At 37.1% G+C, this 27,798-nt stretch overlaps 1 non-coding gene across 1 annotated transcript in view; it reads right to left on the bottom strand.

Annotated features, from left to right (window-relative positions):
• Positions 1-27,798, bottom strand: part of MAML3 — a 193,278-nt gene that overhangs the window by 5,209 nt on the left and 160,271 nt on the right. The window contains exons 26-27 of the transcript XR_005373867.1: positions 9,330-9,392; positions 3,280-3,377 (exon numbers count right to left, since the gene is read on the bottom strand). This is a non-coding gene — a transcript (mastermind like transcriptional coactivator 3). The remainder of the gene's footprint in view (positions 1-3,279; positions 3,378-9,329; positions 9,393-27,798) is intronic.

Here is a 27,798-nt window from a genome sequence, read left to right as displayed (position 1 = left end):
ATGTTGATAAAAATCTTTTATTTATTGAAGGCTTATCAGCAGAAAAGCTATTAACTTTAGAAACAATTATTTAACAAATAAAGAGCTGAATAATTGTACTTTCTTGTAAGCATTTGTTGGTGATCAGCAAGAGCATAGGATATAATTTTAATGGTCAGCATTTATTGAAAACTGGCTCTTGGAGCCCATGGGTGGCTCAGTCGGTTAGGTACCTGCCTTTGGCTCAGATCATGATCCCAGGATACTGGGATCAAGCCCCATGCCAGGCTCTCTGCTCAGTGGGGAGCCTCCTTCTCTCTCCCCTCTGCCTGCCACTCCCCACATCTGCTCTCTCTCTCTCTGTCAAATAAATGAATAAAATCTTTAAGAAAAAGGAAAAGAAACCCGGCTCTCTTTCAGGTTCGATTATTTTCCCCACTTCATTAGTGAAGAAACTGAAGCACAGAGAACTTAACTTTCCCCAAACTAATCCCCACAGATTAAAGGTAGCAGAGTCTGAATTCAAACCCAGACCTTCTGACCCCAGAGCACAGGTTATTGAAGGAGCATGACATGGAAATAGGTTCCTAAGGTCCTTTCTATGAGACTAAAATTACTGTGTTTTACCTAGATCTCACTTTAGCAGAGGCATGTTGTTGTAGTTGAGGAGGGACTCAGCTCAGGAGCCTTTCTTCCAGAAAGCTGTCTTTCCCCCTTGCTTCCTCAGCCCCCGTTCTAGGTTAGCCAGTCCCTCGGTGTTCTGCAAATTGTGACCGTTGCCCCATCTTGGCACTTACCTGAGCACATTGTACTAATAACTGTCCCTTTACTTGTTTACCTCTCACTTGTGTTCTGTTGGTCTTTGGCCCTAGCCCAGAGCCTGGCTAGGACAGAGCTCCGTAGCAGTGTTTGAGGAGTGAGTGTTTGGGAAAGAGCAAACAATTCACAATTCACCAAAGTTACAAAATTGGAAAGGGAGTCGTGACCAGTCCTGAATTATTGTCCCAGAGGAGAGAAATACTGTGCTGCCGTTTTGTAAGAACCATTTGGATGCAATATAAGAAAATCAAAGTATGATGTGATCTATTTTTCAAGATGCTGTTTCTTTGGGGTTTGAGGTAGTTTATAAATCGGCTTGAAGAAGCTCAGGGGCGGAAGGCAGATGAGAGTCGATCCAGCCTCTCACAGATCCTCTCACTGCACCCTGCTGTCAGGGTGCCAGGGGAAAGGGCTCACATTAATCCTACACCCATGGCTGTGTGTCAGGGACTAGGCCAGGCTTTTTTCATACGTTCACCAGCCTAATCTCAGCAACTCTAGAAGGTATGTAAACCAGAGTTGGCCAAAATGTGCCTTTAACAGGAATTCAACTATATGCTCTCATTGTGTGTGTGTGTGTGTGTGTGTGTGTGTGTGTATGTGTGACAGCTACTTCATCTGCACTAAAAAAAGAAACAGTGAAGGGAACTATTTTAGAGTAGCTGAGAGTCAGTAGAGGGCTGTACCAAATCATGTATACTTATTTTACTTCATGGATAATGTCTTAAGATAATTGCACCTCGTGCCTGAGTACAATGTAACTTCACCATATTATGGTGAAGACTCCAATTTTATGATTGAGAAAATGAAGTCTTAAAGAGTTTATATAACTTGTATTCAAATCAGCCCTCAAGCCCCTGTCTTACGCCCCTGTCCAGAAGCCCCTTGAGTCGTTTTCTTGCTGTTCTATGGGGCTTGTAGCCCTGTCTCTACTCTTGTCATCCATTCAGCAAATATTTATTGACTATTGGCAAGTCCTGTGATAGGTGCAAGGGATGCATATTTGAACAGAAACATTTTCCTCTCCAAGGGAGCTACAGGAAATGTAAATCACACAACAGGCTGACATGAGAGGAGTATCGTCAGCTCTTGATTGACCGGAGCTTGAGGGAGGGTTAGGAAAAGATTTGTCACAGTTAAAACAAAACTAGTGAGAAGGGGACTGGAAAAAACTGTTAACCTAGGCTTAGTTGGAGTTACACCTGGTATTAAGGAGAAGTTTCCCATCCTCTCCATGCCATCCAAATGGTAGGCGACAATAAGGTAGAAGAGTTGAAGAACACAAAGCCTCACTTTCATTGTCTGATGGAAAATTGCACAAAGCTACCTGTTTAATGGCTTCATCTTGTCTGTTCCTCAGCCGTGCTCCCTTTTTAACATTGGAACAGAGCCTAGGCAGCATCAGTTTGTCTCTGAGCAAACTACATTCTTCACTGTTACTCTAGTAGACAGTTCAGGTCAGCAGTTTTTAAGCCATGTTGAGCCCTGAGAATTCCCCAGAGGGCCTCAGGGGCTGCTGCTGTATGGTTGGGGGAGGAATGATTGGGTCTTGGCCACTCTTTAACCCAACTGCCTTCCTTTCCAACTTGGAGTAAAATTTCCTTTGAATAAAGGGTTCCACAGCTAAAAAGAATTTGAAAATAGTTCTGTGTTTCATCTTATTTTTGCTGGCAAACTCTCCCTCCCTCCCCCAGCCAACCCACACCCTCTAATCCATACATACTATCATTTCATTCTCTTCTCAGTGTCACTAAACCCCAGGTCACGTTGGCTCAGAATCAGTTAACTTTGGCTCCAAAGTTTAATGATCCACTTGCTAAATGTCAGCTTCATCAAATTTCTATACATTCCTCCCAGCCGGGCAGGTTTAAGAACGGCCCCAACTAAGTTTGCAACGAGATGGAGAAAACTGTTTTTCTAGAACTCCAACTGGGTAGTGTTATGCATGCTCAGAAGGAACACTAGGATTATCGGCCTGGAATAGTGGTGGGGTGGAGTTTACGAGACCCCAGAGTCATGCAAAGGTAGACAGTTGATAATCTGCGTGCTAACAAGGGTGTGTCTTGGTGTCACCAGGTTTTTGTCCTACTGAGTGGGGCGTCATGCAAGTTTTGGACAGTGGAGGGGAGACAGCTACTGGTGATGGAAGCTTTTCTGCTAACTCTGTTTCTCCTAAATGCCAAATAAAGTGATTTCAAAGGCTCCAAATGATTAACCTACCCAGGTCATTCATATGCTTTGGAATAGTCTTGCCTCAGATTATATGCAGGCCTTTGGTGAGACCAGAAAATAATCAAATGCAAAATGTGACAACTTGGGGATCAGTGTATTAGTTACCTAATAATCTCCCATGAGATTCAAAACAAAGATCTCAGCTTTGGCTACAATGCCCTTCATTGCCTCTGTGTCCCCTCCTGCCAACTCTCTGTTAAAGAAAATCTTCAGCATGGGATAAGTAAAAAAAAAAAAAGTCTGTAATACCTCAGCTGCCATAAGGAACAGACCTGGATGAAGTAATGTCTGCCGGGGACAGTGGAAGTTCACTGATCCAATTCCGCTCACCATCCATGGATGAGTAACTGACAGATGTTGCAAAAAGACAAGAAGACAAGGCTGATTGGCAAGGGGCAGGAGTCTACCCAACCTTAAAATAGAAACAGTGTGGCATCTGTTGGTTAAAATAAAGTTCCAACCATGGACATTTTGCAGGTTGATGTTATATAGACTTATAGTCATTAAAAACTTTTTTTCTCCACAAAAAGCACTATTTTTTTTTTAACTCTGTTAATCCACCCGAAGTATTGCATTGTTGTTTTGGCCTTCTCGATTACCATACCTGTGTCATCTGGTAACAGAACACCTATACCTCTTCCAAACCCTCCTACCTACATTCTCAGCCCATGAAGTTTGCAGAGGGAAGGGGAGACCAAACTCTTCTCCTGGCTCCAGGGGCAGGTTGGTCACCCAGGTCACCTTCCTCTTGATAACAGTGATTCAAAGATGGTCATGTGACCAAGGCTGGTCCAGTTAAAGCTTTCTCTGGGAATTTTGCTGGAATTACCAGAAAAGGAACAGTTTCTCCTTCAGAGATCTTGGAAGTCAAGGACAATATAAACTTGGAGCTGCCTGGGGCCAGCTTTGATATAATAGGGACACAGTCTGAAAATAAAGCCAACTGAGAAGAAAGCAGAGCCAAGAAATGGACATAGTTCTCATGGCACCATTTCTGTCCTGGATCCAGTTGGGTCTAGAGCCAGGATACCCTGGAACTTCCAATTATGTGAGCCAATAATTCTCCCTTCTCCTACATTTTCCTTCTTTCCTTCCCTCCTTCCTTCCATTCTCTCAACTGTGTGTGTGTGTCTGTGTGGTGTGATCGACACATCCATCAGTTAGGGCCGGTTGAATAAATAATATTATATCCAAATAATGAGATATATGCAATCATGAAAAAGGCTCATGTAAAGCTACATATGAATCATTGCATTATTTATTCTAGATAAAAATAAGTGAAAACAACTGAAACTCTCATTGGGAGATGCGATAAATTAAGTATATTATATCCATACACTCAAATAAGCAACTGTTAAAATGAGTCATACGTAGCTAATTGATTGACATTAAAAGATGGTCATGACATATTGTTGATTATAAAAAGCAGGTTATGAAACAAGTTACAAAAACATTCTTATTTTTAAAAAGTATGTAATTTGGGGTAAGCAAATCTAGCAAACTCTGAAACCTAAACATTATTACCCCGGGATTTTACATGCTTTTTTCCCATCATTTATTTTCTTTATTGCTTTAATTGTAAATGTATATACTAGAGAGAGAAAAAGAAAACTTTCTATTTTCTACAAAAAAGAAAAATTGAGAAAGGAAGAAAGGAAAGGAGGGAGAATCTGAAGAGAAGTGTGAATGGGAGCATCTATTGTTTAAACTTTGCCTAAACAATTCAGGAAGATTCAGGGAGAAGGTTATACCATCTCATGAATCTTCAAAAAGGTATTTTCCAGGTGGACAGATGAGAAGAGAGCATCCAGAAGGATGAACCAGGAAAGGTGAAGTTTCAAAAAACTAAGAAGCCATTATATGTTAAGGAATAAGTTTTCTCGTATAGCTGGGTCAGTAAATTAGCAGTTTAATCTTAATAACTAGGACAGAGTCAAAGTCGATGTTAACACAAGAAATTTCATATCAGGATTATGTATGGGATGTACAAGGGAAAAGAAAAATACAGTATCTCAAGGACACTGGTCTCTATACCCAATTGTTGACCCATATCTCTCTTTTTGAGGTCCACTGACTATTTCTAACTTACCACGTTCAAAGCAAAACTCCTGTTCTCCTCTACAAATCTGCTCCTCCTCTAGAGTGGTTAATTTTGTATGTCAACTTGACTGGGCCATGGGGTGTCCGGATATTTGACTAAATATCACTCGAAGTGTTTCTTTGAGAGTGTTTTTGGATACAATTAACATTTTAAAATGATTTTATTTATTTGAGAGAGAAGAGAGCATGCACAGGGGCAGGGGTTGAGGGGCAGAGGGAGGGGGAGAAGTAGATTCCCCACTAAGCAGGGAGCACAATGCAGGACTCTGTCCCAGGACCCTGCGATCATGACCTGAGCTGAAGGTAGAGGCTTAACCCACTGAGCCACCCAGGTGCATCCATCTGGATGCCATTAACATTTAAATCAATAGACAGAAAAGCAGATTATGGTCCTCAAGGTGGGTGGACCTCATCCAATCAGCTAAAGACCCGAATAGGACAAAAAGGCTGGGCCCCCTATAAGTAAGAGAGAATCCCTCCTGCCTTCATGCCAGAACATTGGATTTCTTTCCCTGCCTTCACATTTGAATTGAAATACATTAGCCCTTCCCGGGTCCTGAGCTGCTGGCCTTGGGACTGAAACTACATCATCAGCTCTTCTGAGCCCACAGTTGGCCAATTTGCCCTGCGGATCCTGAGGCTTATCAGCCTCATAATCATGTGAGCCAACTCCTCATAACAGATTTCTTTCTCTATGTTTATATACATCCTATTGATTCTGTTTCTCTGGAGTTCCCTGACAAATACATTCTTCCTTTCCCTGTAAAAGAAAAAAATGGTTAAATGAGTTTACTAGTACGTCAAGAAGAAGAACCTTGGGGTCATCCTTGACTCTCCTTTCTTTCACACTGAAGGTCCATTCAAGGTAAACCATGTCAGCGCTGCCTTTCCAACACACCCAGAACCTGAACCTGACTGCTGCTTATCGTGCCTCCTATACCATCGTGGCCTAAACTTCCATCATCTCTCATCTGGCCCAATGCCGTTGCATCCTTCCCGGTCTTCCTGCTTCCGGCCCTGCCTCTTTAAAGTCGACTGTCTGCACAGAAGCCACGATGGTGCCCCTTCCCAACAGGTCAGATCACGTCCAGCCTCTGCTCAAAACCCACTAACGGTTCCCATCTGATTCAGGGTAAAGTCTGCTGTCCTCCTCGGGGCCTCTGCACAACCTGGCTGCCCCTGCTGCCTTACTGGCTCTGTCATCGGCCACCCCCAGGTCACTGCTTCCTTGCCTCCTTGCCTATTTTTTCTCTTTCTTTTTCTTTCTTTCTTCCTTCTTCTTCTTCAGGACTTCACTCTGTTGAAATACTCTTCCTAGCTATCCAGTGTGTCCCTCAGACCTTCTCTGCCGCCTCGTATGAAATAATCTTCTCCACCTCCCTACGTCCTCTTACTCTTCTTTGAGGCATGTTTCACCAGCCAATGTACAGTGCATCTTATTTTATCCTCTGAGACTCCTCCTAGAACATGAAGCCCATGAAAGCAGACGGCTGCCTTACTTTGGTATCCTCTGCACATGGAGCAGAGGCTGGCATGCAAGGGCGACTCAATACCTGTTTGCTGATTAATTAAATTTCTTTCTATACATTGAACGAAACAAAATACTTTCGATGTGGTTACGGTTAACAGTTATTGGTCACATACTATATATCGGGCGCTATGCCATGCTTCTTACATAAATTAACTCCTTTAGTTCTCACAACAGTCCTCGGGGGCTCAGAGCATTTTCTGAATGAGAAAGTGAGGCAGGAATGACTTTACTAAAGTCACGTGCTGATAAGGTGTGGAACCTGGATTCTGGCCCAGGCCAGGCTCCAGAGACCACACTCAACTGCCAGGGTCTCCCCTTCAGAACATACTTCCTGCAAATGCATTAAGAGACACTGAAGAAGCAAGCAAGGATGAAAAAGACTATCCCCTAAATGTATTCTTCAAGGATAAAAAAAAAAAAATGTTTCCCACCATATAGTATGTCACCAGTTCACAGCGAAACAGCACAGCAGAGAGTAAACACACAGTGAAAAGCTCAGGGGACTCCCCTGCAGTTCACACTGTGGCAGCTTTGAAGCAATTTGGTAGAAACTAACAAGGTAACAGCAAAGGCTTGCTTGAAAACCTTTTTCGGGTTACACATACATGGTTAAGTTGGTAGGAGCATCACCAGCCCATTTGAAGAGGCACACAGTCCTTTTTACCCTTGTAAACTTCTTCACGTGTGTATTCAACAAATATTTACAAGCACCATTAGGTGTCAGGCACAGTTCTGGGCACTGGACATATAGAAATACCTCCTTTCATGAGCCTTCGTCCCCATTTGGAATCAAGTGGAGCTTACATATCGTAGTGACTTGGAGCTAAGCTGTATAGTCAGACTTGGGTACAAATCCCAGCCCTGCTGCTCCTGGTTACATGATCCCCAGCAAGTTACATAACTTGTCTAAATCTGTTTGTCTATAAAATGGAGGCAATGTTGATAATCAGATCTACCGCACAATTAGTTTATTTGAGGGATAAAATGAGGTTACCCGATACACCCCAAGCATTCGGAAATATGCTACCTGTGATGGTGAGAGTGGACCTGTAAAATCCTTGTGATTTTAAAAAGGTTTTGTATGTACGATGAATTTAAAGTTTCCCTAAGTTTTCCCACTAGACTCAGTTTCTCGTTAGTGACAAGATGTTGTTCAAATTTTAGTGTCTTAAAAGCGTGCACGTTCAGTCCACATTTTCAACCAGAATGCTAAATTTTGTGATGAAGTCATAGGGCCTTACACTCACAGTTAGACATCATAATGTGACTATTAAAAGAACTCTGATTCATTAATTCATTCATTCTTTTCTCCTTCTGGGGTTATCTGGGAAAACTGCCCATTTGCAGAGAGCTCCTTTGGCTATCTTCCTTTACTTTGCAGAGCCCTCAAAACCAAGTTCTTAAGTACCTCATAATGGTTCCATGAGATTGTTGATTTTGCTTATAACATGTCAGAAGTAACAATTCTTATACTACTAAAAAACTCATTACAAAGTATAAGGGATATCTCAGGTGGTTTCTGAATGGACTAAATATTCATATTTATTTACAGGCTCTTCTGCTTTCGTGGACATTAGACCAGGAACTTAAAACCATAAATTCTAATCCTAGGCCTGACACTAATGAACTGTTTGATCTTGACTTCATTGGTATTTTGGTGTTTACCTATCTGTATCAGAAAACAATTATCCGGGGCACCTGGGTGGCTTAGCTGGTTGCATATCTGACTCTGGATTTCAGCGCAGGTCATTATCTCAGTGTCCTGCAATCAAGCCCCCAGTTGGGCTCCACACTCAGTGGGGAGTCGGCTTGAGGATTATCTCTCCCCTTCTCCCTCTGCCTTTGCCGCTGCTCGTGCTGCCTCAAATAAATAAATAAATAAATAAATAAATAAATAAATAATTTTTTTTTTAAAAAAGAAAGGTATTGTCTATATCATCTCCAACTCTAAGATTCTACACTTGCCCATAAATAAAGCTAATCAAGAAATCTATCCCCCCGTGGTCCATGGAACCGAACGTGAGGACACAGGGACCTATTAAGGAACAGAGGAGCACAGGGGCTCTTGCATTTCAAGTTGTAATCCGCAGACAATAAGACAGTAATAAGGGCTACAGGAATAAAATTCATACATTTTCAAGCATAAAGATATATAATAGCTGCATACATTTTCTTGAGAAATGTGTGAATAATATTGAGCATTTAAAACCTATTGAAAAAAAAAGAAAAAATAAATAAAAAATAAAACCTATTGAATGTGCAAGTGCTGATAGACCTAATCCCGTGTACAAAAAGTTGGAAACTAAGGCTTTCTTTGTTGGTTGTGCAGTGACTCTAACCAATCCCATGGTGCTTTTGAGTTACAATCAATATTAGATTTGAGACTCAATTCAGACCCGCACTTCAGAGGGGGCCGGTCTTCAGATGACAAGTTATCGCCTGGCACATAACTTTTTGAGGACTTTGGGAGCCTTTGAGATAAAAGGGACACATTGAGTCTGAGCTCCCAATGAAACAGAATTAACAAAATGTCCTAGCTTAAAACCATTTCACCCTTTGAAAACAAAAGAGCTCCTCCAGGACAATTGGCTATATATTTTGCAGATTGAAAGGGATCACTGAGTAAATGTTCTGGTGCTAACATCCTCCTGGTGAGGAAAATGCTTACCAGCATTCCTTTGGACTCTGCAAGTCGGGCTCCTTGCACAGAAGAATGAGTCTGAGGTGTTTTCTGAAGGGAGGTTGGAGACAGCTTGTTAGAGCTGTGGCTAAGCCAGTAGTATTCTGAATCCATTGAGCTCTTTTCTGTTTCTTTTTAATATTGCAATGAATCATTTATTCATAGAATTTTGAATAAATAGACATATTTTCTCTAGTAAACTTTTAAATAAAAGAGCCCTCAAATTCATTTACTTTAAAAATGTAAACATTTTTTAGTTGATATAACATCTATCACATAACCCATTTTCATAAAGTAGGATTATTAATGTCATTACTTAATTTAAAAGTCTTATCTTGGGGCACCCTGGTGGCTTAGTGGTTGCGCATCTGCCTTTGGCTCAGGGTATGATACCAGGGTCCCAGGATCAAGTCCCACATGGGACTCCCCACAGGGAGCCTGCTTCTCCCTCTGCTTGTGTCTCTGCCTCTCTCTGTGTGTCTCTCATGAATAAATAAATAAAATCTTTAAAAAATAAAAGTCTTACCATTTTTTACTGTAATCTCATATGTATATATATTTTTTAAATTTATTTTTAAATTTTTTAATTTAAATTCTAATAATTAACATACAGTGTATTATTAGTTTCAGAGGTAGAGGTCAGTGATTCGTCAGTCTTGTATAACACCCCATGCTCATTACATCATGTGCCCTCCTTAATGACTCTGTTACCCAGTTACCCAATCCTGCAACCCCCTTCCTCCCCAACACGCTGTTTTGTTTCCTATGATTAAGAGTCTCTTAATGGTTTCTCTTCCTTTCTAATTCCATCTTGTTTTATTTTTTCTTCTTCCCCTATAATCCTGTTTTATTTCTTAAATACCACATATGAATGAGACCATATGATAATTGTCCTTCTCTGATTGACTTATTTCACTTTACATAATACCCTCTAGTTCCATCCACATTGTTGCAAATGGCAAGCCATTTTTTTTCATGGCTGAGTAGTATTCTATTGTATACATGTACCACATCTTCTTTATCCATTCATCTGTCGATGGACAACTGGGCTCTTTCCATAATTTGGCTATTGTGGACATTGCTGTTATAAACATTGGGGTGCAGGTGCCCCTTCAGGTCACTACATTTGTATTTTTGGGGTAAATCCCTTGTAGTACAATTGGTCGCTGGTAGGGCAGCTCTATTTTCAACTTCTTGAGGAACCTCTGTACTATTTTCCAGAGTGGCCGCACCAGCGTGCATTCTCACCAACAGTGTTGAGAGGGTTCCTCTTTCTCTGCATCCTCGCCAACATCTGTCATTTCCTGACATTAATTTTAGCCATTCTGACAGGTGTGAGGTGATATCTCATTGTGGTTTTGATTTGCATTTCCCTGATGCTGAGTGATGTTGAGTATTTTTTCATGTGTCTGTTGGCCATATGTATGTCTTTGGAGAAATGTCTGTTCATGTCTTCTGCTCATTTCTTGATTGGATTTTTTTTTTTTGGGGGGGAGTGTTGAGTTTGATAAGTTTTTTATAGGTTTTGGATACCAGCCCTTTATCTGAAAAGATTATTGCAAGTGTCTTCTCCCATTCTGTAGGCTGTATTTTGCTTTTATCGACTGTTTGCTTTGCTGTCTAAAAGCTTTTTATTTTGATAAGTCTCAAAAGTTAATTTTTGCCTTTGTTTCCCTTGCCTTTGGAGACAGATCATGCAAAAGTTGCTGTGGCCATGGTCACAGAGGTTGCTGCCTGTGTTCTTCTCTAGGATTTTGATGGATTCCTGTCTCACATGTAGGTTTTTCATCCATTTTGAGTCTATTTTTGTGTATAGAAATGCAACTGATTTCTGTGTATTGATTTTATATCCTGCCACATCGCCGAATTCCTGTATGAGTTCTAGCAATTTCGGGGTGGAGTCTTTTGAGTTTTCCACAAAGAGTATCATGTCATCTGTGAAGAGTGAGATTTTACTTCTTTGCCAATTCAGATGCCTTTTATTTCTTTTTATTGTCTGACTGCTGAGGCTACGACTTCTAGTACTACGTTGAACAACAGTGGTTGAGCGTGGATGCCCCTGTCATGTTCTTGACCTTAGGGGAAAAGCTGTTTTTCCCCATTGACAATGATATTCGCTGTGGGCTTTTTATAGATGGCTTTTATGATATTGAGATATGTTCCCTCTATCCCTACACTGTGAAAAATTTTAATCAAGAAAGGATGCCCTGGGTGGCGCAGCGGTTTAGCGCCTGCCTTTGGCCCAGGGCGCGATCCTGGAGACCCGGGATCGAATCCCACGTCGGGCTCCCGGTGCATGGAGCCTGCTTCTCCCTCTGCCTGTGTCTCTGCCTCTCTCTCTCTCTGTGACTATCATAAATAAATAAAAATTAAAAAAAAAAGAAAGGATGCTGTACTTTGTCAAGTGCTTTTTCTGTATCTATTGGGAGGATCATATAATTCTTGTCTTTTTATTCATGTAGTATATCATGTTGATTGAGTTGCAGATGTTGAACCACCCTTGCAGCCCAGGAATAAATCCCACTTGGTCGTGGTGAATAATCCTTTTAATGTACTGTTGTATCCTATTGGCTAGTATCTTGGTGAGAATTTTTGCATCCATGTTCATTAGGGATATTGGTCTGTAATTCTCCTCTTTGGTGGGGTCTTTAGTTTTGGGATCAAGGTAATGCTGACCTCATAGAATTAGTTTTGGAAGCTTTCCTTCCACTTTTATTTTTTGAAAGAGCTTCAGAAGAATAAGTATTAATTCTTCAATTTCCTTGCTGGTTATGGGTCTGTTCAGGTTTTCTGTTTCAGTTTTGGTAGTTTATACGTCTCTAGGAATGCACCCGTTTCTTCCAGATCATCTAATTTGTTGCATATAGTTGCTCATAATATGTTCTTATAATTGTGTTTCTTCAGTGTCGGTTGCGATCTCTTGTCTTTCATTTATGATTTTATTTATTTGGGTCCTCTCTCTTTTTGTTTTGATAAGTCTGGCCAGGGGTTTATCAATCTTATTAATTCTTTCAAAGAACCAGCTCCTAGTTTCATTGATCTGTTCTACTGTTCTTTGGGTTTCTATTTCATTGGTTTCTACTTTAGTCTTTATTAATTCTCTTCTCCTGCTGGATTTAGGCTTTATTTGCTGTTCTTTCCCTAGCTCCTTTAGGTGTAAGGTTAAGTTGTATATTTGAGAACTTTCTTGTTTCTTGAGAAAGGCTTGTATACGTTCCTGTTAGGACCACCTTTGCTGCATCCCAAAAGTTTTGAACAGTTGTATTTTCATTTTCATTTGTTTCCATGAAATTTTTTTAATTCTTCTTTAATTTCCTGGTTGACCCATTCATTCTTTAGTAGGATGCTCTTTAGCCTCCAAGTGTTTGAGTTCCTTCCAAATTTCCTCTTATGATTGAATTCCAGCTTCAAAGCATTGTGGTCTAAAAATATGCAGGGAGTGATCCCAATCTTTTGGTACTGGTTGAGACCTTATTTGGGACCCAGTATGTGATCTATTCCAGAGAATGTTCCATGTGGACTCGAGAAGAATGTGTATTCTGTGCCTCTTGGACTTCATTGCCTGCTTCCTTCCCCAGATTAGGGAAATTCTCTGCTAGAGTGTAGAGGGCAGTGTACCTCCTGCCCTTCTCTCTCTTCTTCCTCTTCTTCTAGGATCTCAACTATTCTAATACTGTTTCACTTTATAATAACACTTCTTTCTTGAATTCTCCCCTCATAATCTAGTTTATAATCTAGTTTATATCTAGATTATAGTTTATATCTATAATCTAGTTGTTTATCTCTTTTTCTCAGCTTCTTTATTCTCCATCATTTTGTCTTCTATATCACTAATTCTCTCTTCTGCTTCATTTATCCAGCAGTTAGAGCCTCCATTTTTATTGCATCTTATTCATAGTCTTTTTTATTTTTATTTGATTAGACTTTAGTTCTTTTATTTCTCCAGAAAGGGATTTTCTAGTGTCTTTTATGCTTTTTTCAAGCCCAGCTAGTATCTTTATAATTGTTATTCTGAACTCTAGTTCTGATATCTTACTTATATCCATACTGATTAGGATATAATGGCAACAAGCACTGCCTCTTGTTCTCTTTTTTGAGGTGAATTTTTCTGTCTTATCATTCCTACAGAAAGTCATCGCTTTTCTATTTGTAGAGTGGCAGCTATTCTTTTCTTAGATCTCCGGTTGAGTTCGCAGGTGTTCAGAATGATTTGATAACTATCTAGGCTAAATTCCTGGGACCAGACAAAACTAAGTGCTCCTACTCTTCTGCTATCTTGGACTCTGTAATCTCCATTGAGTTCTTAATTACCGTCCTCCATGAGCCAAGCAAATTAACCTGGATCTGTTGCACTGCCTGAGAAGGAATAAGTGACTATATTTTTGCATGTCTGTTACCTCAGTGTGATTTTTCTTGGAATGTGTGTTGCAGTGTGACTATATTTGATGCAGATAGATGGTTGATTCCCTGAGCTTGATGAAGTAGGGTGCTAAACAGAAGATAAGACATTTTAAAAAATCTTCATCACTGCAAATGAATTATTTTTACATAAAATAGGCACTCAACTTATGAAAATTATAACTAAATAAGGTAGAATAAATGTAAGACATTACCCTCTTGAATATTTAACTGGCCACAGTCCTGAATTTTCCTTACCTCCACACATGACTGGATACTTACATAGTTGAGTAGCTATAGGAATCAATTAAAAATGAACATCCTTAAGTATAAGAAGATATGAAAAAGAACTGATTAGAAATTTTAGAAAAATATACATCCTTTAAAATTAAAAATCTTAATAGATGGGATAAAGTCAAGACTGAAGTCAACCAAGGATAGAATTGGAAATAGTGCTGGGGAATTCACACCAAATGCAGCATAAGAAGACAAAAACTATGAAAGAGAAGTTGAGTCATGAATAATAGATGGAGAGTCTCCAAAATAAATCTATAGGAGTTCCAGGGAAAAAACAGATGAAAGAGAAAGACAGAGAAACAATATTTGGAGAGGCAATGGTTGAGAATTTTCCACAATTGAACACCTATCCTTGAACTAAAAGTTCACAACAAATTCTAAGCAACATAAAGAAAAATAAATGGTTCACATTGTAGCGAACCTGTAAAACATCAAGGGCAAATAGGACAATCCTAAAAGCTACCAGAGAAAAAAGACATGTTACCTATAAAAAAGGATAATTAGGCAGGCAGCAATCTCCTTATCAGCATTGATAGATGAAATAACGATTCAAATCATCAAAGGAAAATAATTTCCTATCTAGCTAAATTCTCACACTGGACCTAATCTATCATGCAAAAGAATGACAAAATAGATACTTCACTCATAGAAAGTTTATGCCTCATAGACCCACTGCAGAATTAACTTGAAAATAAAGAAATGAGCCTAATAATAATATTATAACAATAGCTAACACTTTTCATACACCAGCTACTTTTAATCCTCACAATAACCCTATGAGGTAGATATATATTTTAAAAGCTCATTTCACAATGAGGAAACTGAGATACAGAAAGATTAAAATCCTATAGCTAGTAAGAATCAGGATTTGAATCAGGCAGGCTAGGGAGACATTGGAGAAAGAAATAATAATAAGCAAAGAAGTTGAGAAAATAAGTGGGTATGTTTTAATTAACCATTGACTATAATAATAAACCTTTTGTGATTAAAAAAAGAAAAAACTAAAACTCTATATAATAATAATATCAAGAGTTCTATGTCTAAATCATGCTAAGACTCTCAATGTGTTTAGGAGAATGGTAATAAATAATAATTTAAAACTTTCTATAAAAACTTATAGTTACATAGGTTAAAAATATAAGGGTAACTACAAGGATAGAATGGTAATTTACAGCTTCAGGATCAGCAAAGAAAATTAAAAATGGAATAAAGGCATTTATCAACTCAGCAGAAAGCAAGAAAAGAAGGAAAATTATGATAAGGAAAAGAATGGTAAAAAGAAACAAAAAGACAGTAGTAAAGACATATTCAAATATATCACTAATCATAATAAATGATTGTGAAATGAAATTTGCATACCAAAGGAACTTACCAATCTACTGTATTTTTAAAAATTAGCCAAGAAAACTTATTATCCAAGTTTCCTATCTGCCTCCTACAGATTAGTATTATTTTAGTCAATGATACATTGAGAACATTCAAGGGATGTATCTTGCATTTCTAATTTAAAAACCCATATTTAAAATTGAGACTTGTGTTTACATAACCATAATGATAAGGGAAATTAAAACCTGACAGATGGATATTTATAAAAACTTATATTTCAGGAAAGGACTTAAAGTAAGAAATCCTTTCCAACTGTTTCTTTAATTAGAGAGCAATTATTTTAGAATAGAGCTTTTCCTAATTGTACTCTAGACTATGTCAAAGGGAAAACTTGTAGCAGTCTTTAAACTTTCTTTCACCTAAATTTTTAGATAGGATTGCTTTCCAGAATGATTTTCTAAACAACAGTATATGAAATCTTGTTGTTAAAAGGCCAAATGTCTACGTACTTCTTCAAAGTTGAATGAATTTTTTAATATATTAATGCAGATGGCATCCGGTATTTAACACACTGAGCTAGAAAGAATAACTTTAATTGTCCATGTGCTGTATGAATATGAAATTAAAATGTAATTCTCATTGATGAGAACCTTAGATTCCATGTGATGATTAACTCCAAGAACACAGATTTCTGCATCTTGTGTGGAAAATGTACTTTGTAGTAGTAACAACATTCTCCGTTTTCAGGTTGTCATTATTTTGCTTTTTTGATTACAAAGTGCAAAAGATTTCCGGAAAAATTGCCTGCACATTGAGAGCTGCAGCTACCACCACAATCAACATGGAAAACTGTTTCATTATCTAGGGCTCCCTCCTGCTACCCCTTTAAAGCCACACCCACTTCCTCTCCCACCCATCCCTAACCCCTGGCAACCACTAATCTTTTCTCTATCTCTTTAATTTTGTTGTTTCAACAGTGTTGTATAAATGGAATCATTCAGTATGGAACATTTTTTTTCTTATCCATCGTTATTCTCTTGGGTTTCATCCAGGTTATTATGTTTGTCAAAATTTCTTTCCTTTTCTTGGTGAGTATTCTTCCTTGGCATAGATATACCACAATTTATCCATTCAGTCTTTGAAGGACAATTGGATAGTCTCCAATTTGGGGCAATTATGAATAACACTGCTATTAACATTCATGTACAAGTTTCTGTATGAACATAAGTTTCCATTCATTCAAGTCGCTAAATCATATGATAAGTACATGTTCAATTTTTTTAAATGCCAAACAATTTTCCTGAGTGGATGTACTATTTAACATTCCTACAAGCAATGTATGAGCGATCCAGTTTCTCTGCATTCTTGCAGCATTTTATGTTGTCATTATTTTTAATTTAATCCATTCAGGTAGGTATGTAGTGATATCTTGTCATTTTAATGTACATTTCCCTAAGGAATAATGAAGTTGCCTATCATTTTATGTGCTTACTTGCCATCTATATGTTCTGTTTGGTGAAGTGTGTGGGCATGTCTTTGGCCCATTTCCTAATTTTATTATTTGTTTATTTACTGTTCTACTTAGAATTCTTTATATTTTCTAGATACAAGTCATTTGTCAGATATATGTTTTGCAAATATTTTCTCCAGGTTGGAATTTGTCTTTTCATCCTCTTAAGAGCCCTTCCCAGTGCAAAAGTTTTTAATTTTGATGAAGTCCAAATTAACAGCTTCTCCCTTTATAGATTCAAGTTTTTGCACCTTTTTCAACAATAAGTTGAGTCTATTTTTGTGGATTTCTTTAAGGTTTCTCTATTCTGTCTCATGGATCTACGTGTCTATCCCTCCACTCATCACATACAGGTTTGATTACTGTAGCCATATAAGTCTTGAAATTGGGTAAGCTAATTACTCCTACTTTCTTCTTTTTTCCACTCCCCAGAATTGTTTTAGCTATTCTAGTTCCTTTTTTATTTCACAGAAGTTTTAGGTAATCTTAATTATGTCTACAAAAAATTTTGCGGGTATTCTTATAGGAATCACTTTAAACTTGGCAAAATTGACATCTGTATTGTGTTGAGCCTTTCAATCCATGAACACAGTATATCTCTTCATTTATTCAGATCATCTTTTTGTATTTTTATCACACAGATTCTATACATTTTTATTGGATTTATACTTAAATATTTATATTCTTTGGAACATTTGTAGATAGTATTCTGTTTTTAAAAAATTCAATTTCTACTGGTTTGCTGTTAATATATAGAAATGCAATTGATATGGGCATGTTGATCTTATGTCCTTTTACTTGCTGAACTCACTTATGAGGAGGTTTTGTTGTTGTTGTTGTTGGTGGTGGTGGTGGTGGTAAATAGATTCCTTTGGATTTTCTAGCTATACAATCATGTTATCTGAAAATAGACTTTTTTTATTTCTTTCATTCAACATATTGTATTTTTAAAAAGTTAAGTTCTGTGCTTGGTTCAAAATACAAAGCTTAAAAAGATTCTGAAAATTTGAAAACAAAGAATAGAACTAGATATGCCAGGTAAATACACACATACACACCAGATGTTAGAGATTTTTTTTAATATTAGAAAAACTAGAATATAAGCATTAATAATGATAAAAATGATATACTACATAAGTACCAATCCACCAAGAATACATAATTTTCATCAACTTCTCTGCAAATAACAACATAATCTTGACATCAGCAAAGAAAGACTGATAATTATAAAGGCAATTTTGCAAAATATGGTGTGTATTCTAACATACTTATATCAAAACTAATTAATCAGAAGAAAATTACAAGGAAATAAAATTTTGAACAATAGAGTTACCAAGTTTGAGCTAATATGGGTGCACACACACACATCCCACATCCAAGTAATAGAAAGTACACTTTAATCAAGCACTGGTGGAACTTGTACAAAATGAACTGTACAAGCGAAGTTATAAGTTTATTTATTTATTTATTTATTTATTTATTTATTTATTTATTTGAGATACAGAGAGAGAGAAGCAGGCTCCATGCTGGGAGCCTGACGTGGGACTCGATCCCGGGTCTCCAGGATCACACCCTGGGCTGAAGGCAGCGCTAAACTGCTAAGCCACTGGGGCTGCCTGAGGTTATAAGTTTTAAAGTAAAGTTGCCATCTAGACCACAGTCTCTGGTCATGGTACATTTAAATTAGAAACAAACAGGAAAAGGAAAATCTGAAAAGCACATATGTTTGGAATATTAAAGATACATTTAAATATCCAATGATTATGTAGGAAATCATAGTGGAAATAATAAAATATTTAGAAATAAACACTATGAAATTGCCACCTGTCAAAAACTGAGATAGGCTAAAATGGTACTTAAAGATAAATTTAGCCTTAAATTCAGTTATTAAGAAGATAAGAACACTGAAAATAATTGAGCCAGAATAACAAGCATAAACCTGGATAGAGTGAAAGGTAGGAAATAATAATAATAAAGCTGAAATTAACAAAATAGAAAATAAAGAAATAAGAGAAAGCAAGAAAACCCAAAATCTGCTCTTTTAAACTATTTAAATCTAATTCTTTGAATTGGGGGATCATTCACATGGTTCAAAATTCAAAATGTATGAACTGCTATGTTTTTAATTAAAAGCTTTCTTTTCATGTCTTTTAAACAACCATCCAATTTCCCTCTGAAAAACAACCAATGTTATTTTATTTCTCATCTTTCCAGTGATAATTTTTGTACATTAATTCAGTATACACAGTATAGTGCCCTCCTCCATTTGGATATATTTTCTGGGGCAGTCTGCTCTTTAGCAAGACTTGAGTAAGTGTGTATGTGTGCACACGTGACAGAGGGACAGAATGAGAGAGAGATAGGGAGAGATGGCGGGGGAGAGGGGGGCACAAATAAACAATATTGGGAATGAAAAAGAGGACATAACTATGGATGGGGTAGAGATTCTTAGTATCTTAAATATTAAACCAATGATTTTTCATATGTATGTCAATAATCTGGAAAACCCAAATGAAGTACACGATTTTTCAGAAAAATATAAACTATCCAGGTCAATCATGGTCCACGTCATGAAAGCAAAGCCTCTCCAGGTAGTCTGATGAGAGAATTTAATACAGGAGATTTGTTACAATAGGAGAACTTCAAAGTGAAACATCAGGTGGTGAGACAACCCTAAGATTAGTACTATCAGGAAACTGTTACCACCACTAGGGCTGGAGGGATCAAGGGGGAAACTGGCACTAATGCACTGTATGAATGAGGTCAGTGATGGGAGCTGGATTTGTGGCAGGGGCTGAAAGGGAACAGACCATGGAAGCTTGAGCTCCAGAAGAGACAGCCACCACTTGAGACCAAGAGGAGACAGGCAAAATGGGTAGGCTTCTCCCTTCCTCCTACCCACCAGTCTTCTGCCAATGCTTAATATTGACCCAAACTAGCTAATTGGATAGGAACTCTCAGAAATGTAGTTTGCAGCAGGAAAGCAAAGAAAAGATCTGAGAGCAAATAAGAAAAGACTGACCTCCTAAAATTAACTCTAGAAAAAAAAACAAAAAAACAAAATAACAGTAAACCAGTAACCATTAAAACAATGAGGTCTGCAAGTCAAATATTTTCTATACCCTCCTAACCTCCTAATCTCCAAAGACCCTGGACACAGAAAGTTTTATAAGAATTAAGCAGATATCCTAGTATTATGTAAGTTAGATAGCTTAAAGATGGAAAAGTTACCCCATTTATTTTATGAAGCAAGTGTTACTTTGAAACTAAAGCTAGAGAAGGATAGCATAAGGAAAGGAAAATCATAAAACAATCATATCTTTTTTATGAACATGATAGGAAATTCCTAAGAAAATGAATTCAACATACTTATCTGTATGTATCTATATAAATGATACATTATAATTAAATGGAGTTTTCCCATCATGCAAGGATGTTTCAACATCATACAATAAGTAAAGGCTTATCAGCATCGTCAGATTGTAAGAGAAAAATCATTCTCAACAAATGCAAAAATATATGTTGGGATAAAATAAAATTTTAAGGTTTTAAAAAACTTTCAAAAATTATTAATAGAAGGGAATTCCTTAAATCTTATTTCTAGACTCACTGCTTCCACTTCTTCACCTAATATTTTATCCTCAACCCAACTAAATCAGACCATGGTGAAGACTTTCACCACTTCACTGCCAAATTTAATGGAAATTGGTTATTTTAGTCTCTTAGCAGCTTTTGACACCGAGGGTCTCTCTTTCTTTCTTGCAATAGTTTCTTCTTTTGGCCACTATGACTATACTCCTCCGGTTTTTCCACCTAGATCAGCGGTCATCCACTGTCAATCTTATTTGTTGGTGCCGCCATATCTTTCTGATATGTAAATGTTTAAGTTCCCTGGAGTTCAGCCTTCCATCCTCTTTGTTTTCCCTCCTCTCTTTATACTTGCCATCCTGAGTGACCTTAAACACTACACGTGCACTGATAACATCCAAAGGCATATCCAGCTCCAACCCCTCCCTGCATTGACATCTTCACTGAATGTAAAATAACTATCTCAAACCTAACTTGTCCAAAGCAGAGCTCTTGGTTTCCCTTCTTCCCCCACCAACATTCAAACTTTTCCTAGTTAGAACCTTTCTTACTCTGCAAAGGCAACACCGTTTCACCAGTTGCTCAGGCCAGATATGTACGGTCATCTTTAACTGCTGTCTTTCCTCCACCTCACGTCCAACCCATCATTAAATCTTGTTGGTTTTATCTTCAAACATATCTTTAATCCAACCAATTCTCACCACCTTCACAGCGACCAACACAGGCCAAGCAGCATAATCGCTCAGCTTCCATTCTTGTTGCCCTACAGTCAATTCTGCTAACAGCAGCCAGAAAGAACTTCCTGAAATTTAATTTAATTCAAATCACGTCCCTTCTTATGACTCCCCTGAGTCTTCTATAAGTACTCAGAATAAATTCCAAACTTCTTGCCATCACCTATGTGGCCTGACAATTCTGCCTCAGTGACCTAGCTCCTACTGCTCTTCCTGTTTGCGTCCTTCTAGTCGCATTGCTCTTCATCTGCTTCTTGGACATACTAGGCTCATGCCTATTTAGCATTTCTTGTATTGCCCCCTGTGTAGACTGCCTTTCTTCCAGCCCTTCGCATGACCTGTGATGCTCAACTAGATCCCTTTAAAGGGTTTTATTATCTCACCGTCTAGAATCTCAGTGAACAGCCTGCAGTGGATGCCCTCTTTAGCCTTACCCAAAGAAACCACCTTGTTCGTGGTCATGCTATTTCCTGGGAAAGCCATATCTAATGCCTGAGCCTTGCAAGGGTACAAAGGCCAAGTCTTCCTACTCCCACTTATTCCAGCCCCTGAATGGGGTTTTTGCAACCCTCCAGCTCCCTATCAAAATGGACAAGGCTGTTGTTAGATCTGCACTGCAATTCAACTTCTCTCTCTACCCACTCTTCCTCACTTTGTCTCACTCCCACAGGTTTTGGTGCCAAGGGCACTTCCTAATACATGATCTGCGTACTGATTTCTATCTCAGAACCTGCAACATGTAACCTACCTGGCTTATCCAGTTCTCTGCCTTCATGCTAATTTCCCAGATAGGGCTTCTCTGAATGCACTCTCTAAAATAGCGTTTCCCGACCACTCTACTTTTCTTTAAATTATGTATCAATCCCTGAAAAAATGTGTGTACACATGTGCAGATAAATATCTATCTATCTATCTATCTATCTATCTATCTATCTATCTATCATCTATCTATCTTATAAGCTCCATGGAAAACTTCGTCATATTTACCACTCTATTCCCATCACTTAGAAAACTTCCTGGCACAGAGTAAGATCTGAATAAAAATGTGTTAAACGAAAGGTTTAATAAACCTCATAATGGGTGCCAAATATAAAAAACAATAGAAATCCTTTTCTTAACTATGCAGTTTTAGAACTTTAAGGAAAAAAAATGTATAAGGTATCTGGTATTATCCTACTGCTTAACAGTCAATAAGATGGCAATAATGATTAGAGGAATAAGAACTGGAAAGGAAGAGACAGAAGTGTCTTCATAGGTAAACTCCATGAATGCCTATGAAAAGAAGTGTAAAAAGTATCCAGACAATATAAAAATTCAACCTAAAAAAGGAATCTGGCCTATGCCGAATACATTAGATATGAGATGAAAATACAGCTCTACAGCATTGCTGTACGTAATAATCAGTTTGAAAGTATGATAAACAAGATCACTTATAAGATTGATAAAAACTGTAAGTACTTAGAATAAGCATAACAAAGGTGTAGAAGACAATTTGGATTTACAATTTACAAAATTGTAAATTTCATGTTGAAGAACATGAAAGAAGACATGAAAAAAACAGTGAAATTCTAAGATCGTGGATAAGAAGACAATATAGTAAGTCAATTTCTTCCAAATTCACCTAAAAAGTAAATACAGCTCTAATGAAAACTACAGTAGAGTTTTTCACAGAACTTGACAAGATAATCCTAAAATTTATTTGAGAAAGTAGAGGGCAAAAATGAGCCAAAATAAAATTTTAAACAACAAAAGGGGAGAATTCTGACTTAATATCAGAAAGGTATATTTAAGATAGGGTAACTTCAGGGCAAGGAGAGACAAACTGATGAAACAAAATATAAGCACCCAGAGATTGGACTGTGGAAAAAAGGTTGCATCACAAATCAATGTCATTATTTGATAAGTCATGCGAACGTAATTTGTATGAGAAAGAAATGCCTCCTACCTCACACCACATACACACAAAATTCTGATGAATTGCAGTGTTAGACATGAAAAGCAAAATTTTTAAAGATATAAAGTTTTATTTTAACAAATCAATGTAGGGAAGGATTTGTTAGATAAGACATAAGGTCCCAAACCATTAAGAAATATTGATCTATGTGATGACATCTTAATTTTAAAATCTAACATCAATGGGTGCCTGGGTGGTTCCATCAGTTAAGTGTCTGTCTTCAGCTCAGGTCATGATCCTGGGGTCCTGGGATCCAGCCCCCCAGCACATTGGGCTCCCTGCTCAGTGGGGAATCTGCTTCTCTCCATCTCTGTCTGCCACTCCCCCCTGCTTGTGCTCTTTCTCTCTCTCTCTCTCAAATAAATAAATAAAATATTTTTAAAAATAAAAAATTATAAAATTTAACAGCAAGAGCAAGAATAATCACACAACAATAACAACAAAACCCCAACAGATGTAAAAAAGACAAACTATTGACTAGAAGATATTTGCCATGTATTAAATTTATGAAGAATTAGTAAGATAAGCAATCCAATGGACAAATGGGCAAAAGATAAAACTGGGCAATTTTCAGAAGAAAACTGAATGATCATTAAGTATATAAGAAGATGTTCAACCTTACTAAAAATCAGGATTGTGAAAATAAAAATGAGATACCATTTTGTACCTATTGAATTGGAAAGAATAAGAAGTCTGACTCTAACAGAGACTCTCCTGTGCTACTGTCAGGGGTACAAAAACAACCTGGGCGGACAATGTGAATAGCAAAGTTAAGATGCTTATATTTTACCATCCAGTAATTCCATTTCTAGGAAATATTCTTTAACAGAAAGAACTCTTACACAAGGAGTAATGTATAAGAAATTTATTGCTGCATTATTTGTAGTAGAAAAATATTGGAAAACACCTAAATAACCTTCAATATATAAGAGCAACTGTATAAATTGTCAAATACAGTCATGTAGTGAAATACTGTGCAGCTATGAAAATTAATGACCTAAAGCTCCATGTTTCAATGTGGATAAAGATTAAAAAAACAGAATGCTGAAAAAAGTAAGCTAGAGAATATATAGAGTACAATAATATTTATTTAAAAGTTTAAGAACAACAACAACAAAAAGGAGGCTATATGTTGTTTCTGTTGTACACCATGTAATAACGGATATAATCCATTTTAAAACCATTCATTGGGAATACCATACAACAATTTTTCTTCAGGGAAGGAATAAAAGTGATATGATTGGAAAAGGGTATACAGGAAGCTTTAACCATATTTATATTGTTTTATTTCATTTAAGAAAAGGTTGGTGTTTTGCTTTTCATTTAGGAGAATGTTGGTAAAAAATAAAATGTTGGGATTTGTTAAAACTCAGTGCTAGACATAGAAGTGTTCATTATACTATTCTTTGTACTTTCCTGGATGCTTGAATATTTTATTTTAAATATTTAAATTTTAAGATATTTTAAAATCAAGAAAAAAATAGAAGACTCAGTTTTTTCAAAATTGCCCAAATGCCCTGAATAGGGAACTAGTTAAATAAATGTAGTATAAAATGAACTACTATGCAAATATATAAAATGTTTTATATTTATATGACATGGGATGAGGACTAAATATTTTGTTGAATGAAAAAGGTTATAATTTCATATGTATATAATGTTTATATATATATATCAGAAATGTTAAAGAATTTTAAATGATTGTCTATGGTTATATCTAGGTAGATATCTGCAATTTTTCTCTCTTAATCATCATGTGCATTTCTATAAATACGATAAAACTATTGAAATAATGCTTCAGAATTCATCTACTATGGAACTGCAAATTAAAATGAAGAAGAAAACTCAGTTTTATTTTATTTATTTATTTTTTAAAGATTTTTAATTTATACATTTGACAGAGACAGAGACAGAGAGAGCATAAGCAGGGGAAGAAGCAGAGGGAGGAGAAGCAGACTCCGTGCTGAGCAGGGAGCCCAGTGTGGGGCTTGTTCTCAGGACTTGGAAATCATGACCTGACCTGAAGGCAGATGCTTAACCATGTGAGCCACCCAGGTATCCCCAGAAATACCAATTTTATTTAAATTTTCTTTTTTTTTTTCAGTGTATAATACTGAGTGCCAGCAAAGCTGTAAATAAATTTTACCCTAAATCTCTGATGTTAGCCATGTGAATCATTATAACATTTTTCGAAAAGTGATTTGGCAATATGTAACAATAGCATTCCCCTAATAGGGAGTTATCCTGAGGAAATAATCGAAGATACACACAAGAACATACAAGCAAGGCTGTTTTTGTTATAGCAGCATGTAGAGTGTTAAAGAATTGGAAACAACCTAGATGTCCAACAATAGGGGATCACTCGATAGAAAACCGTACATATAATACTGAGTCACACGCATATTCTGTGTAACAGTACATAAAATACTGAGTAGCCAGTAAAAAGGACGTGTTTGAGGAATGCCAAACAAGATGAAACATGCGCACAAATAAAAGCAGGATATAAGATATCCTTCAAATTTTGTCATACACGTATTTTAAAGACTAGGAGGAAACACGCCAAAATTTAACAGTGGTTATTTCTGAGTGGTTAATGATCAGTGATTTTTTACATTTAAATCTATTTCTGTATTTTCTAAATTATAACAAACATAAATTTAATGACCTGAAAAAAAACGGTGATCTTTAACAAAGAAATAGCCTATACACCTCTGGGCCTTCGTCATCCCAGCACCTCATGTCACTGTGCCCCCGGTTGGTGCTAGCCCATGGACTGCATAGAGGTCCCCGGGAACAGTCCGCCGCAGGTCATTACAAAGACCATTATAGACTGCCCCCCCTTGGCCAGACTCTCTTTTCAAAACTGTCAGCAGGGTTAGAAGTCTGTACAGGTCAACAAACAAAAAAAGGCTAGCAAAGGATCACTATTTTATTCCTCGATCTTGCCCAAGAATGTAAATATTCCTATTATCCATTGCCCCAGGTTTCGTAGCCATAGCATAGTCCTGAGCTGGTTTGTGACATGAATGGGTAGCACTCGTTGCCCCAGGAGAAGGGTTAAACTATAAGAAAAAAGGGGTGGATTAAACAAGGAAGAAAAATGATCAACATGACATAAAATAGACATGCTATTTCTAATTTATTCCTGTTCATTTGAGCAGCACATCTAATGTGTTACTAACATTTCTAGTAATACAGTGTCGTTGTCCCTCTGATAATGTGTTAGTGTCTGTAACTCTCATTTGGACTTAGTGAATTACTGTTTTATTTAATGAAAAAAAAAGATAAATTGTATTTGATTTGTATTTATTAATTTCTATGAATTTGGTATATGACATTTATGAAAGCTTAGGCACATAATTTCTCCTTTCTTTAATTTACAGCCTGGGAACTGTTTAAATATAATTTTAAATGATGCATAAAATGCTTCCTGGACTATTTGTTTTCTGAATTTCCAACATGCATATTTGCCATTTCTATATGATGAACAAACACTGCCTTAAATTGGGGAGATAGAAAAATGTTACCTGTTCAGGATTCTTTTATTAAATCTTAGCTCTTGTATTTTGGTGGCAGCAGGCTGAGTTTCCTGGAGGTTGATAAGTTTAGTTGCAATTGCGATCTGGTTCATGCTAACTCAATTTGATAGGTAAGGCTTTGCAGGTGTAGCAATCATCAATTTGGTGCAAATCCTCAGAACAAAGTCTAAAAATAGATGTCACTTTGATAGTATTTTGGGGGAATAGAAGAAGTTAAATAACAGACGTATGTTTCTTAAAGAAAATCATTATATCCTGGATTCTTTCCTAGGCATAAAATAGCCTTTAAACAAAATAGGTATTTTTCTTCATATTTAATTTTTCAGAACGATTCTATCTTTCCCAGTCTGTATTTGGGGCATGTTAATTTGTAACTCCTTTGAAATCTATACATACAGCTATTGTTGAGATAATGTTAATATTATGAAATTTCAGTTTTTGAGTTTTTCAAATGCATGCAAGCTTCCTTCCCTTGGTATTTCTCTTCCTTCAGAATGAGAGTCAACTACTTATTTTGCCTTAGTTTTAATAAAAAAATTTTTGAAAAAAATCACTATTTTGCCTTAGTTTTAATAAAAAAAAAACATTTGAAAAAAAGATCACTCTTTACTGAGCAATCAGCGAATAAAAAAAATATGGAGGGGCTCAAAGTGCTGCTCTTCTACTGACTTCTGTCATTAAAACAGATGTTCTCTATAACCTTGACCAAACAACTCCATCCTCTAATCAGAAAGGAGCTGACTTGTTTGTGGATTTATGATAGATGTCTGTGCCAGAGCCTGGAAGACTGTCTAGGACTGTGGGCTCTTACAGACTTGTTTTCGTGCTGAAATCTGGCTTATAATTCTTATTTTAATTTGTTTTATATACTTTCATCCAAACATGGATTTCTTTAAAAAAAATCTTCTTATTAATTGGGTATTTCGAATGGATTCGTCACAATTATGAGTAGCTATAGCTTTAAATATATGATGGACTTGCTGATGTCAGCAGCAAAAAACTAATGCTGCTGATATCAGCTGACAGGACACTAATTACTAGTTATGTGGCTGTTGCCTGCTTAAGGAGCTATTCAATGAGTTATGATTTAGAAAAGCTGGAGAGCACAGGG

The sequence above is a fragment of the Canis lupus genome, chromosome 19, assembly GCF_011100685.1.
Source record: "Canis lupus familiaris isolate Mischka breed German Shepherd chromosome 19, alternate assembly UU_Cfam_GSD_1.0, whole genome shotgun sequence".
In the NCBI taxonomy this organism is placed as follows: Eukaryota; Metazoa; Chordata; class Mammalia; order Carnivora; family Canidae; genus Canis; species Canis lupus.
This window is presented reverse-complemented; position numbering and strand designations above follow the sequence as displayed.